Below are 14,845 nucleotides of genomic sequence, written 5' to 3'. Positions count from 1 at the left end.
TTTTTTTTAATTGCATTACTTAGAAGTTTTAGGTTTACAGAAAAAAAAATAAGCACAATTACAGAGAGTTTCTATATACCCTCTCACACATAGCCCATCCCATACTCTACCAGTTTTCCCTGTTATTAACATCATGGATTCTTGTGGTTTATTTTTTATAATTGGTGAAACAATACTGATGCATTATTATTAAATAAAACCCATCACAATATCATCCTATATAATAAAACCCTAATATACAAATTGACTGAATGGCGCAACGCCTGGTCACTATGACACGCACCGATCATCAGGGGGCAGACGCTCAACACAGGAGCTGCCCCCTGGTGCTCAGTGCACTCCCACGGGGGGGGGGCGGGGGGAGCGCCACTCAGCCAGAAGCCAGGCTCATGGCTGGCAAGTGTAGTGGCTGTGACGGGTGCCTCTCCAACCTCCACTGCAGGTGGGCGGTAAGGAGCGAAGGGTCCCAGACTACAAGAGCCCCAGACTGCGAGCCAGCAGTTGGACATCCCCTGAGGGGTCCTGGACTGTGAGAGGATGTAGGCTGGGCTGAGGAAACCTCCCCCACCACACCCGCCACCCAGTGCATGATTTTTGTGCACTAGGCCTCTAGTACAGAATAGTTTCACTGTCCTAAAAATCCCTTGTGCTACTCCTGTTCACCCCTTCTTTTCTGACTCCAAATCCTTAGAACCACTGATCTTTTTAATGTCTTTATATTTTTGCCAGTCCTACCTTTTTATCACTTTATTTTCCCATCCCCTTCATCCATTCCTTTTTATAGCTTCATCTTCTTCCTTAGTCTACTTAAATTCCCTAGTCAAATAGTATTACTTCCTTGCATTTGCCCTCCCTGTCCTTAGTTACTCTATTATACTCACTTGGAAAAATTACTTTTCTGCCTAGTCAATGCCTACATCCCTGGGCCTGACCACATTAACTTGTCCCAATGTAAATTGATGATCATGAACTTCAAGTAAATCTTCATGCAAACATTATATGGCCTAGTCCAGTGGTTGGTAAACTCATTAGTCAACAGAGCCAAATGTCAACAGTACAACGATTGAAATTTCTTTTGAGAGCCAAATTTTTTAAACTTAAACTATATAGGTAGGTACATTGTTATTAACTTAATTAGGGTACTCCTAAGGCTTAGGAAGAGCCACACTCAAGGGGCCAAAGAGCCGCATGTGGCTCGTGAGCTGCAGTTTGCCGACCACGGGCCTAGGTCATTCATTCTTTCCTATTAACTTTATCCCTCTAGGTAACCTATTCAATCCCATAACTTCCAATCTATACTAAACACTTTACAGCCTTTATCTCTCTTCTCAGCTTCAAGTTTATATATCTAAAAGTCTACTTGATTTCTTTACCAAGATCTCAAAACATAAGTATGCTCTTGTCTTCCTATTGTCCTCATTTTCCTTCTCCAATCGTCATCATATCAATAAATAACACCATATCCACTCTATTGATTAAACTAAGGTAGAAATTATCATTAATTTTCTTTTTCTCAGCTCCCATACCTTACCTAGCAGCAAATCCTGTTATTTTTTTCCAAAATATACCTTATTTGCATCGCTACTCCCCTAGTTCAAGAAATCTTCACTCATTTGGGCTAATGCAATAGTCTATTTAATGGTTTGCCTGTTTCTACTTTTGCTCCCTAATTAGCCATTCTGCACACAGCAGCCATAGTGGTGTTTTAAAATTCATGGCATCCTTCTGCTCTAAACCCTCCAATGGTTTCTCATTGCACGTAGACTAAAATCCAAGCTCCACACAGCCTCTACATGGCATGGTCACTGCCTCCCTCTCCAGTCTTATTGCTTATCTCTCTCTTACCTTCTCCTTGCTTTTGCTCTGACCATGCCAGGACACTGTAAATTATTAGAAAACACCAAACTTATTTCCACCTTTGCAGCTTTGCTGCTTTTCCCTTTACTTTGAGCTCTCTGGCCTATAATCTTCATATGCATGGTTTCCTCTTTTAATCCCAGTCTCAGCCCAAATGTCATCCTTTAATAGACACTTTTCCTGAGAATCTGTCTAAACTTCTCTCAGTTCTTCCCTTTTTATCCACTATTATTTTGTACATGGCACTCATTAGTACTTGAATTTATCTACTTGTATGTTATTTTTTATCCTTTAAAATATAAACTCTATTTAAACAGTCACCTTTTCTGCCCTTTCATCACTCTGTGTTCAACCTGTGGAAGAATAATTAGGACACACTCAATATTTGTCCTGGGAGGTTATCTATAATAATGAAAGCATCATATGCTTATTAGACCAGACAGCCAAATGACCTTCCTGACATCCTTCTGGATGGCCTTCTGGATGAAACTGGGGCTGCAAGGGCTGAGCTCTTGCACGAATTTCGTGCATCAGGCCCCTAGTTGGCACATGAAATGTCCAACTAGGAACAGAGAGCCCAGTCAGCATGGCTCAGTGGTTGAGCATTAACTTATGAACCAGGAGGTCACAGTTTGAATCCCAGTCAGGGCACATGCCCTGGTTGTGAGCTTGATCCACATTGGGGCCATGCAGGAGGCAGCCGATCAATGATTCTCTCATATCATTGATGTTTCTCTCTTCCTCCATCTCCCTTCCTCTCGAAAATTATTTAAAATATATATAAAACAAACAAGCAAAATAAACAAAAGACAGAAATAGTTTAATGACAATATGATATTGAAGTGATTGACATTTAATCCACATTCTCCCTAAACTGGTTTAGTAACATGCAAGTCTAAGTGACTCTTAGACACAAGAAGTTTCTTTAGGTAAATGAGTTTGTATAATTCTATTAGAGAATTATAAAATGTTTTTGTCTATTATTCTGTAAAGTTTTACAGCAAAGGACCTTACTTAATCAAATTTAATGAAATGAATTCCAAAGTTAGTTGGCCTGGAAATGGTTTCTTTCATCATTTAACATATTAGCCTTTGAAAATGCTGGTCTAAATCAACACAGATTCCCTTGAAAAATAAGGTGACAAGAGGACAACATTTTTTTAATAAAACCTCAATAAATAAAAACACATTTACTTTTAAGAATTTGATAGGAAATTAGAAATAACAGCATTGAGAGAAGAGGAAAAATATTCAGGTAAGTAAACAAGAGTAAAAATCCACAAAACAATAATAGCAAATTGTTTTAATTTTTTTTTTAAAAAGTGGATACTCTCAAGTAGTTCCAGATTTAGAAGACTATTATTGGGAAATTTTGAACACAAAGTAATATAGTCTGATAAAAATTTATAATTATCAAACTTGTTCCTTAGAAAGTCTAAAAAAGGTGGGATAGTATCAACATGACTATCCTGGTTATAGTTAGGGAAAGTGATGTAAAACCAGAAATTCAAAGTTAAATCAAGGGAAGGATTAGTGAGATTAAACTGAGAGGAATAAGTCCATACAATCTATACTTAACTACAATATGAGGGATAGTTTTAAAAAGCTGCTGTAAAAAATCTGATTTTCAGCTAATAAAATTTGCCAACATGGCTATAGTGCTTTGAGCTTTCATCATCCTATATAATAAAAGGCTAATATGCAAATTATCTCCTTGGGAGTTCGAGCGGGAGACCGGGAGTTCGACCGCTTGCTATGACGTGTGCTGACCACCAGGGGGTGCTGCAAAATAAAGGATGGCCCCAGTCAGCAGCTGGCAGCTGGGGGAAGGCAGCTGGGGGAAGAAAGCCCCGGCCGACAACTGGCAGCCTGGAGAAGTAAGACCATGATCAACCCTGATTGCCAGCCAGGCCTAGGGACCCTATCTGTGCACGAATTTCGTGCACCAGGCCTCTAGTATATTTATATTTTGCTTTAAGGCTTAGATGAAAAGTAAATATGTATGTTTCAAAAATTTGTCATGGATAAAGAATATATTTAACTCCCAAATGAAAAAAAGTATATTTATTTTTAACTCTCATGTCTCTATATACCTCTCCACAGACACTGTTATATTTTTAAACTTCATTCCTGGAAGCACTGCAGATGTCAGATCAGTTTACAAAGCCAAAGAGTACCTCTGGGAATGGCATGGCAGCAACTGAAATAGTATTTGGCCAAATTAAGAGTGTATGCCAAGGATGCCAAAAATCACAGTAACCTGGCAGGTATGTAGCTATTATTTAACTGTGTGATCATTGCTGGTTTCTCTACTGGAAAACTATTGGCTGTTTATGCGGTGAAATGGAGCCCATGATTTAGGCAGAATATCTCTCTGTTTTTATGTCAGTAGTAGCTGTTTGGGGATTGTACCCAATCACAAAATAGGATTTCTCAAGAAAACCATTTGGGCGAAAAAAAAAAAAAAGCTTTTAACAAGTTTCTAACTGAGACACAAAAAAATGGGAGAATATCAATTTAGGGATTATTTTTGGCTATAAAACTTAATATTCAGAATGATGTTTATGTTCTGGAATACTTATATGTTTTTCTTTCTGGTACTAAACATATTGCCTTCATTTTAGTGTTGCCAAAGAACAATAATTTCAATTTTATCTGATAATTTCAATTCTATTCTGTCAGCAAATGAACATGATGATTATTGTTTTAAATAATTTTCTCTATATATTCACGATTCCTGGATCTCGGCTTTCTCATCTGCATACTGGTCTTGTGATCAATGTTGTACTTTAGAAGAATTTTGCTCTCATGGTTCTAAAAATCCCAAATTTCCCAGTTGTCTAAGTATGAAAATGTAGCATGTGTTCTTAAATCTGTACAAATAGTCTCCTTCTCTCGATATATATTCTTCTTCTTCTAACTGACAGTGCTGAATGGACACATTATATATACATATATAAAAATTATTCTATCTATTTATAAATTTTGATTTCAATACTTTTAAATTTTTTAAATTTTCAAAGTAGACATTTTTGACAATTTAAAGAGATTTCCAACCATTTTTTTTTTTTAAAACAAGTGAATATTGTGATTATGACATTATTTGTAAAAGAGCCTTTTATATTTTTGTAATTTTAATGTCATCCATACCTTTTGGGACTATATTATTCAGTCCTTTTTGTTTGCTATTTTAAAAATCTCTTAATTGAGGAGTCCTAAATAATTTCCTTTTTTTATGCTATTTTTATAACACATGGTAATGTATTGACTTGTTTCCATGCTTTTTATATCATAGAAAGTTTAAGTATCTGAATTTTCAAAATTATTATTTTATAATTTTAAAAAATATCCTTCTTGTCTCTCATGATTACCCTGTCTATTTCTTAATTTTATTTCATTTTCTCCTAATTATAGTTGCCAACTTTTTGTGCACTATTGCTTTATTTTAATGACCCTGCACTTTAATATTTTACCAGTTCTGTTTTTTATACTTTTAAAAATGCCTTAACCTCTGCAATTATTTTATTATTTCTACACAATATATAGTTTATATTATGCTAGAGGCCCAGTGCATGAAAATCCATGCACTTGGAGGGGGGGTGCCTCAGCGCGGCCTGTGCCCTCTTTCAGTCCGGGACTCCTCAGGGGATGTTCAACTAACAGCTTAGGCCCACTCCCCAGGGGATCAGGCCTAAGCTGGCAGTAAGACATCTCTCTGGCAGGCCAGGAGACCTTGGGGAATGTCCAACTAACGGCTTTGGTCGACATCCTTAGTGCTATCATGGAGGCAGGAGAGGCTTCTGGCTGAGTGTTGCTCCCCCTGTGGAAGCACACTGACCACCAGGGGGTAGCTCCTGCATTGAGCATCTGCCCCCTGGTGGTCAGTGTGCATAATAGCAACCTGTCGTTACCAGGTCGTTCTGCTGTTAGGGTTAATTTGCATATTACCCTTTTATTATATAGGATTACTATTTTGATTAACATAATCTTTAGTTAACATATTTTATTAATGTACCATAATCTGCAAATTGCTTAGTTTGAATTGCTTATGCTATTGCTAAATTTCTTCTTTTTGTCATTATTTATAACACTGTGATAAATATCATTATAAACACTTTCTTGTAAATTTCTTTGATTTTTTTTTCCTGAGGATGAATTCCTATAAGAAAAATTATTAGTCTAAATACTTTTTCTTTTTGCAGCTTTGTTATAAATTGGCAAATTAATGGTCTCTGAGAAAGTTTGGAGAATATATATTAATATACATTCATAAGTTTGCTTCTGAAGCATATGGAAATAGATTTAGATAATATTTGATTTTTCCAGCTATCATGTATTAAAAAATATAAATGAAACTAGGTGACCCTATAATTCCTTTTTTTTTGCAGTTTAAAGAAATGATTGAACAAATTTCAAAGATACTTAGTTTTAGAATTCCATTAATGAGGAGAAAAAGAGTAGATATGAAAATAGTACATTTCCATAGAGATTTTGGTGCTATCCACAGAAGAAATAATTTAAGTGATTTAGCATTGAGCTATAAACTTTGAACTCTAATTTTTCTATAAAGTTATGCTTTTACTTTATTATATAAATAAGGGAGGTGAAACATATCTAAGGTAGTTAATCCTTTCACTGAAACAAGTGTAGGAATATCATTGGGGAGAAGCAGAATGAGGCTATTTTCTGTATTTTAATAACCTCTCCCCTCTGACTTTCAGTTTTTTTTTTTCTTGTCAAATTTTCTGTACTCTCCAAGGACATTCTAACATTGGAAAAGCACATTTCAACATAATTTAGAATAACAAAACAATTCTCTTGGCCTGCCCTGGCATAGGCCTTCAGTTTTGTATATTGTAATGGTTGCTTAGAATGAGGGAACATAATTTCATAATTCAAATTACTTATGGTTTTTGTACTCTGAAGAAAGAGATGGGCACATATAAGTCATTGGCTTTGGAAATGCCTGTGTTCAAATTTGTGTTTGCTACTTATTAATTTAGTGACTTTGGGGATGCTAATTAATATTCCTAAGTCTCAGAAAGATTTAATGGTAGGATGAAAATTTATATAAATTAATTTTCAATCTATTGCTTGTTTCTTATGTTTTCTTATTTCTTATTAAAATGTTTTCACTGTTCAATTTTGTGTGGTAAATGTGTGTGTGTCTGAGTGCACACAATTTAATAGCTTCTAGAATCATAAATATGTACAGTAGCCACTTTTTCTGAGAGAACTTATTAAAGGGAAACTTGGATACAAATTTCAGATCTATCATCCATGAGCTACATGACCTTGGATAAGTTTCCTAATTGTTCCTCTGTTTTATACACCACCCATTTCCTTTCCATGTACTGGCCAGGTGAAGAAATTACTTGGGCAAAATGAGTTTTATTCATGGAGCTGATTCTTTATCTCTTTCAGATCTTTTATTATACCCTAGCTAACCATCTCATTATGCACACCACTGAGGTCAGAGAAAGGATGTCAAACAGCAAAGACCTCCTTTATCTTTCGGTGTCATTACTAACGCAGTATATCCTTTACATTTATACTAAACTACCACTTATTTAAATTTCTTTCTTCCGTCTGTCGATACTGGTATAGCAATGATATGTAATTTCTTTTTTTTTTTTAAGTTGTATACCAGTCTGCTCAGAGCACATGTCAAACTATTCCTGCGAAGCAGTGAGTGAGCCCATCCCCAAGAGACATCTGTATTGAATTGAGAGCTCCCTGGAGCTAGGAATCTTTCTTGTTTTGTTTCAGTTGTTTGCTTGTTTCCTTCATAATCTTTACTTTGGGAAAAATTTGTATTGAATTCACAATCCATCTTATCCTTCTCTTCCCAAAACAATATTGGAAATGAAATAAAATATATGGCCACCATATCATCAATCCACAGTTACAGTAATGCTTGTGAATGTGGCATTTACATGCCTGGTAGACGATTTCTTATGTAATTGTTTAGAGTTATGCTTCTCATTGATTTTCATTTATGTTTTGTAATAAGGTTTTCTAATTTCAGTCCAGTTATCCATTTTGAGATTTCTTTTTTGCTAATAGCTTTTGTAGCCTATTATTTACTATGTCATTAATTACTATAAAATAAGATTAATATTTTTAAATGTGCATTACATTATTGATCATTATTCATCAATTTTCTAATCACGTTTAATATTTATAACAAATTATCTTCCTTGTCTCAAATTGGTTATGAATAACAAAACCACCTTTTCCAATGGTTCAGGTTTATCTATGATCAGTTTTTTGACATCAAAAGCACTCAAGTGGTGCCCAAGCTGGTTTTGCTCAGTGGATAAAGCATCAGCACTGACTGAAGGGTTATGGTTTCCATTCTGGTCAAGAACGCGTACCTCAATTTCAGGCTTGATCCCTAGCCCCAGTCCCTCAGTTGGGGCATGTGCACCAGAGGCAACCAATCCTTGTGTCTCTCTCACATTGATCTGTCTGTCTCTCTGTCTCTCTCCCCCCCCCCCCCCCTCCTCTTTTTCACCCCCCCCCCCCCCACTTTCTCTAAAAATTACTGGAAAGATATCCTTTAGTGAGTATTTTTTTTTAAAAAAAGCACTCAAGTGATAAATGAAAGATCCAAGATGTTTAACAGAATATAATTCAACTCAACTGAAATTATGAAAAAAGATACAAAATTTCATATGATTCTTGACACCATAAAGTCAGTCTCAGCATTGTAGCTCTCTGAGATTGTCCCAAAATGTAAATATCTTACTTCTAGCATGAAAAGTAATTTTTTTATTTGAAAAAAGCAAAAGAATCACTTCATAAGAGTTTTAATGTAGATGTTTTTGTTTTTAATTTATCCTTTCTGGTTGGCTGATATAATGACTCCTATCACTGTTTGACTCATAAAGTCAATTACTAGGTAAGGAATTGATATCTGAGAAAGAAATTCTAGATGACACCCTTGGTTTAAGACTTGATCCCCTAGCATTTCAGTGTGTAGGTGATAGAAAATAGTCTAAACTATTCTGTGCATATGAAAGTTGTGTTGTTCCTTTTGCAATACATAGTAAATCTCTTCTGTGATATTTATGTGGTAGCAAATAGTAAACTTTACTTCTCAACAATATATAAAGTGAATTGGAGGTTTTATTTTACAACAGCTAAATAGCTAAACTGAGCAAAACTAAAATGTGGAAGAGTTTTAGTCAAGAAAACATATATCAAGTCTAGGATTTACTTTCCCTGATCACAGTTAAACAATGCTAGTTTTATGGGAAATAAAAACAATTTCAGCACACTGCTATGTCTTTGGGGGTCCTTTTTCTTATTATATTATACAACTGAATAAAATGAAATGTGTTCTAAGTTTATTATATCCCATTTTTTACTGATTGTAGACACATGATTTAAACATTCAATGACTGTATGTTTATTAATGAATTTTATATTTATCATAACAATTATTTTTTAAATCACCAAAAGTTAAATATAAACTAATAGATGAATTAATGTTATCCTGACATACCATTACTTATCTAAGCTCACTTGACATAACTTGTCATTCTAAGTAAATATGCTCAAAACATCATTAACTATAATTTATGAATAACATTTTTATTAGTAGGTTGCATATGGCCAAGTCAGGTATAGTGATTTTAATAATTTTATCTGGGATTAAATTTTTACAGAAATTAAAATTATCAAATACATTTAAAAAGTATTTAAGAACTAAAAATATTATTTCAGTATCTAATACATCATATATTTTGTATTTATTCCATGCCTACTATAAAAAAGCTTTTAGCTAACATAAAATTATCTTATGTATGTATATTTTAAAATTGAGTCAATTTTTTAAAGTTTATTTCTTTTTTTTAATTTTACTAAGTTTATAGGGATGACATTGGTTAGTAATGTGGTTGAGCATCCACCTATGAACCAGGAGGTCACGGTTTAATTCTGGGTCAGGACACATGCCTGGGTTGTGGGCTTGATCTCTAGTATGGGGCATTCAGGAGACAGCTGGACAATGGTTCTCTCTCATCATTGATGTTGCTCTTTCTCTCTCCCTCTTCCTCCCTCTCTGAAATCAATAAAAAATATATTTAAAACAAAACAAAACATTGCTTTGAGAAGACAAGCCAGAGACTGGGAGAAAGCATTTTCAAAGCACATAGCTAATAAAAATCTGTTATCCAAAATATACCAAGAAGTTGTAAAACCCAACAATCAGAAAATAAACAACTCAATTTTAAAAACATAAACACATCTATACAGAGGTTACCAAAGAAGAAAGCATTTGGCAAATAATCATATAAAAAGATTCTCCACATCATATTTCATCAGGGAGATGCAAATTAAAACAGCAATGAGATATCACTACATGCCTATTAGAATTGCCAGAATCTGGAACACTGACAACACCAAATGCTGGTGAGGTTATGGAGCAACAGGAACGCTTGTGGGAATATAGAAGTACAGTCACGCTGGAAGGGAGTTTGTAGTTTCTTTTTTTTTTTTTTTTAAATTAACTGCTGGATCAGCCAGCAGTCAGACATCCCCCGAGGGGTCCTGGACTGCAAGAGTGTGCAGGCTGGGCTGAGGGACTCCCCCTCCCCAGTGCAGGAATTTCATGTACCAGGCCTCTTGTAAATAAATAAATAAAAAGAAATGAAAATTCAAAAATAATTTTTATGGCCTTGTTTTAAAAAATAACTTTTTGTATTTCAATTACAATTGATATACAATATTATATTAGTTTCAGGTGTACACCATAGTGATTGGACATTTATATAACTTATGAAGTGATCACCCTGTTAAGTCCAATACTCATCTGACACCATGCGTAGTTCTTATAATATGATTAACTATTGTGCTCAAAAATGCTCTCTATGAATTTGTTTCTGTTTTGTTTGTTTATTTTGTTTTTTAGGTACTACATATAAGTAAGATCATATGGTATTTGTTTTCCTCTGTCTGACTTATTTCACTTAGTACAATACCCTTTATCTCTATCCATGTTGTGGCAAATGTCAAGATTTTAATCTTTTCACAGTTGAGTAATATTCCATTGTATATATGTACCACATTTTTTTATTCATTTGTCTATTGATGAACACTTAGGTTGCTTCCATATCTATTCCTGGTCACCATCCCTCCTACCAGTCTTGATGTGGCTTCTTCAGTATTTCCTTAGTTATAGTGCTTTAGTTCAGTTAGTCTGCAGGCAGGTCTCAATGATGGTTGTTCTGCAGTTTAGTTGTAATTTAATGTGGTCATGGCATGAGGCTAGCAAAACTTTTACCCACTCTTCACCATCTTGATTGGAAGTGGCTGATAGCCATTTAATGTAAGTAGGTTTTTATTTCAATTGTTATAAGAAAACAAAACAAAAAACTGCAATAATAACATAAAATAAGTAAATGCTATTATTCATTGTACATTGTTCTTTGTGCACATTGTCTCATTGAATACTACAGTAGTAACCCAGTGAGTCAGAGACTAATGATTTTTTAGCTGAAGAAACTGAGTCCCAGGCAGAATAATATCACATGGCTAGAAACGGACAGGGCCAGGCTTTGAACTCAATTCAGTATGATGCTAACACTTTTTTGTGCTCTCCTTTGTTAAATGTTGAAAGATGTGACAGAGGTGTATTCCAGTCTGGAGTGCTATAGATATGTCAAAATGAAAGCCTTCACTTTTATTATTAAGTGTACTTAATAAGATTGTAGTAGATGTTATTTGCCCACTCATTTGCCCGAAAGATCGGTAGAACAAAGGGGGATTACAGAAATAATATATGTGTGAGCCTGTATGTAGTTTATTCTTAAAAGTACATAGATGCTGGGGGCAGGGTACTTATTTTGTAAATGTGTGTTATGAATCATGTACTGTAGAATTATATTACCACTTTCATTAAGAAATAATTTCCTCCTGCTGTATGTATATTTCTTATAGAGATACCTGCAATTTAAAGGGCATCTCCAAAAAGTGTTGTGATTTTAAGATTGATAATAAATAACTAAACTAATCTTGAGATACAATATTAAGAGGGCCTTGAAGAAAAAATGTAAAACCATGGATACAATTCTTAATAATTACATTTGTCTTACTAGTCAAGATCACAATATGGTCTGGAAATTGGAGCTTTCTTTTTTTGTGTGTGTGTGTATAGAAGCTTTATTCATAATTTCCAAAACTTGTATGGAAAGATTTCATTGTTTGCTGCACCACAGTTTATGATAGAGTACTACCAAGCCATAAGAATACCTTGAGCAAATTTTACTGCATATTACTAAGTGAAAGAAATAAATCTGAAAAGGTGCACAGTATATGATTACAACTATATGACATTCTGGAAAAGGCAAAGCTATGGAGACAGTAAAAATATCTTTGTTTGCCAGGGGTTGAGGGGAGGAAAGGATGAATAGACAGAGCACAGAGGAAATTTAAGGCAGTGGAACTAGTCTGTTTGATGATAATATAATGGTGGATACATATTAGTATACATTCGTTAAAACCCATAGAATGCACAACACCATATGTGTATTCTTGTGTGAAGTATGGATTTGGGCTAATAATGATATGCCAATGTAGATTCATTGATTATAACAAGTATAGCACTCTGGTGGGCGTATTGATAGGGGTTGATAGTGGGAGAGGCTGTGCATGTCTGGGGCACGGGTATCTGAGAACTTTGTATTTTCCGCACAACTTTTCTGTGGACATAAAAGTGTGTCTGAGAACTTTGTATTTTCCACACAACTTTTCTGTGGACATAAAAATACTCTAGAAAACGAAGTCTATGGAGGGAGAGAGAAAGAATAGCTTTGGAGAGTAAAGCCAACCAATGAAGCTCAGAAAAATGAAGTTGGAAAATCAGAATAGACCAGGGAACCAAAAAGTGATAAAAACTTTGCCACACTTTTTGAAGTCAGGTAAGATATAGATACATTCTATTGGACTAGGATATATGAATTATTCAAACCCAATTGTGAGACTACTTAGGCTCTAACTTTTTAGATTATGACCCACATAAAAAATACACTTTACATTGCAATCTATTATACAGAGACATACATCAAATACCTGCATACACAACTGAAAGAAAAATTTACTAAGCCACTTTACGCTTAATACATGCAATACACTCGATAGTTTCCTTTTATTCAATATTATTCAAAACTACTGTATGTGGAACATTATTCAGTTAACTGATTTTCTTTTATACAACTCTAGTTTACAAAACATTGCTTGAAAGCCAGTCTAGTGTTCAGATAAGAAACTGTTAGGCTCAGTCACACAAATGATTGCTGTTCTTTGGTATTTTTCAGATCCCAGAATGGATAGACAAAACTAACTGATAATCTTCTGTCTGCCTGCCCATTTAGGGGTTGACTTCAAATAAGGCACCAAGGCACATCTTGTGGTTCAATTCACACACGAAGAACAGGATGTGGTAAATATTCCATCTTCCTCCTCTGGGCAGAAGCATAGTCACTGGAGAATGACAGTTATTGAATCCTAACTTCCAAGTTCTTCTTTCCTGGGAAGGATCAGGTTAGCCATAAAGTTCCTGATGGACACACGCAGCCAAGGAAAGCCACACCTCATCCCCTGGGATATCAGGAAGGAATGCTACCCTACACACAGAAAAAGAGAATGAAGAGTCTGTGTTGGGCCATTGATGGAACTGATCACTAATTATCACTGATTAGCATTTTATGCTTTTTGTAGAAGACTGTAGTGATTTAACTCCATAAAATAGACTGGGGAAAAGTTCACATAGGTGTAGTTAATGCCTTATTTCTTCCCATGGCCACTAAGGAGAATTTCACCTTTACCTACTCAGGCTTTTTTATCTTTCATTTATTTTCTATACCACCAGGAACTCTTATCAGCATGCCCCATCACACAAGGACTGCCCTAGGGAGAGCTGGAGAGTTGCATCTTTGCTTATCTCCAGACCATGGCTCCATCACAGTAGTAGGTGAACTTGCACTGAAGGTACTAGTGGTAGAGAATCATTACTATCAACATCATAATTGGATAGACAAAGGGGAAAAGGGATAGAGAGACAAGTCTGCCCAAAGTGAATTAAGATAATGTTCTTTATTTTTTTAAAATTGATTTTAAAGAGTGAGGAAGGAAGGGGGAGAGGGAAATCAATCTGCTGCTTCTTGCATGCCCTTGACAGGGGATCCAGCCCGAAACCGGGCATGTGCCCTGACCAGGAATTGAACCAGTGACCTCTCAGTGCATGGGATGATGTTAAACCAACTGATCCACACTGGCCAGCGCAAGAAAATGTTCTTTTGAGGTTGAGAAAAGAGAGGATTTTAAAGAGACTCTACCCTGCTTACGAGGGTAAGAAAAAAAGACAAAGGGATTTTATGGCATGTTGCCCCACATTTAAAAAAATAAATCTATTGATGATTTCTTCAGAAATTGCAAAAAGAGTTAAATTGCTTTCAATCATATTTTGGTAACCAACATGTTGTGTTGTTCCATTGTTATATTAGTATTAAGAACAATAATAATTACTAATAATATTATTTTGAGAATAATATTCTAGGACTTCTCTACAAACTGATGGGAGTTAACAACAAACTGAAAATTGAAAGTGTTGAAATCTCATAGAGTTACTTTATTGAATACTATATAATCCTTGGGATTGCTTTTTAATCTAACTTTGGGTCTCAACTCACATTTTTGAAGTTGCTGGCAAAGGAAGAGATTCAGAATATTAGTAAACCTAAATACAACACAGGAATAAATTCAAGGAAGCTAAATTCACTTATTGAAAATACATTTTTAAATATGAGGCATTTCATTTTTTTCTTTTAAAAATGCTATTCAAAGTTCTAAAAGCAATATACAGTGGTATTCAACAACACTTAGGAAAGATTAATGCACAAAATTTAAAAAACAAACCCATTTACCATCGCACCGTGAAAATTAAGATACCTAGAAATAAACTTAACTAAAGAGGTAAAAGACC

The 14,845-nt window shown here is 34.9% G+C and overlaps 1 long non-coding RNA gene across 1 annotated transcript in view; it reads left to right on the top strand.

Moving 5' to 3' along the window:
• Window positions 1–3,967: 3,967 nt before the first annotated feature.
• Window positions 3,968–14,845, top strand: part of LOC102257645 — a 99,662-nt gene continuing 88,784 nt past the window's right edge. Inside the window, exon 1 of the long non-coding RNA XR_313094.2 lies at window positions 3,968–4,124. This is a non-coding gene — a long non-coding RNA (uncharacterized LOC102257645). The remainder of the gene's footprint in view (window positions 4,125–14,845) is intronic.

This window comes from Myotis brandtii, unplaced genomic scaffold (genome assembly GCF_000412655.1).
Source record: "Myotis brandtii unplaced genomic scaffold, ASM41265v1 scaffold1132, whole genome shotgun sequence".
Taxonomy (NCBI): Eukaryota; Metazoa; Chordata; class Mammalia; order Chiroptera; family Vespertilionidae; genus Myotis; species Myotis brandtii.
Note: the sequence above shows the minus strand (reverse complement) of the source record. Positions and strands in the feature narration are given on the sequence as shown.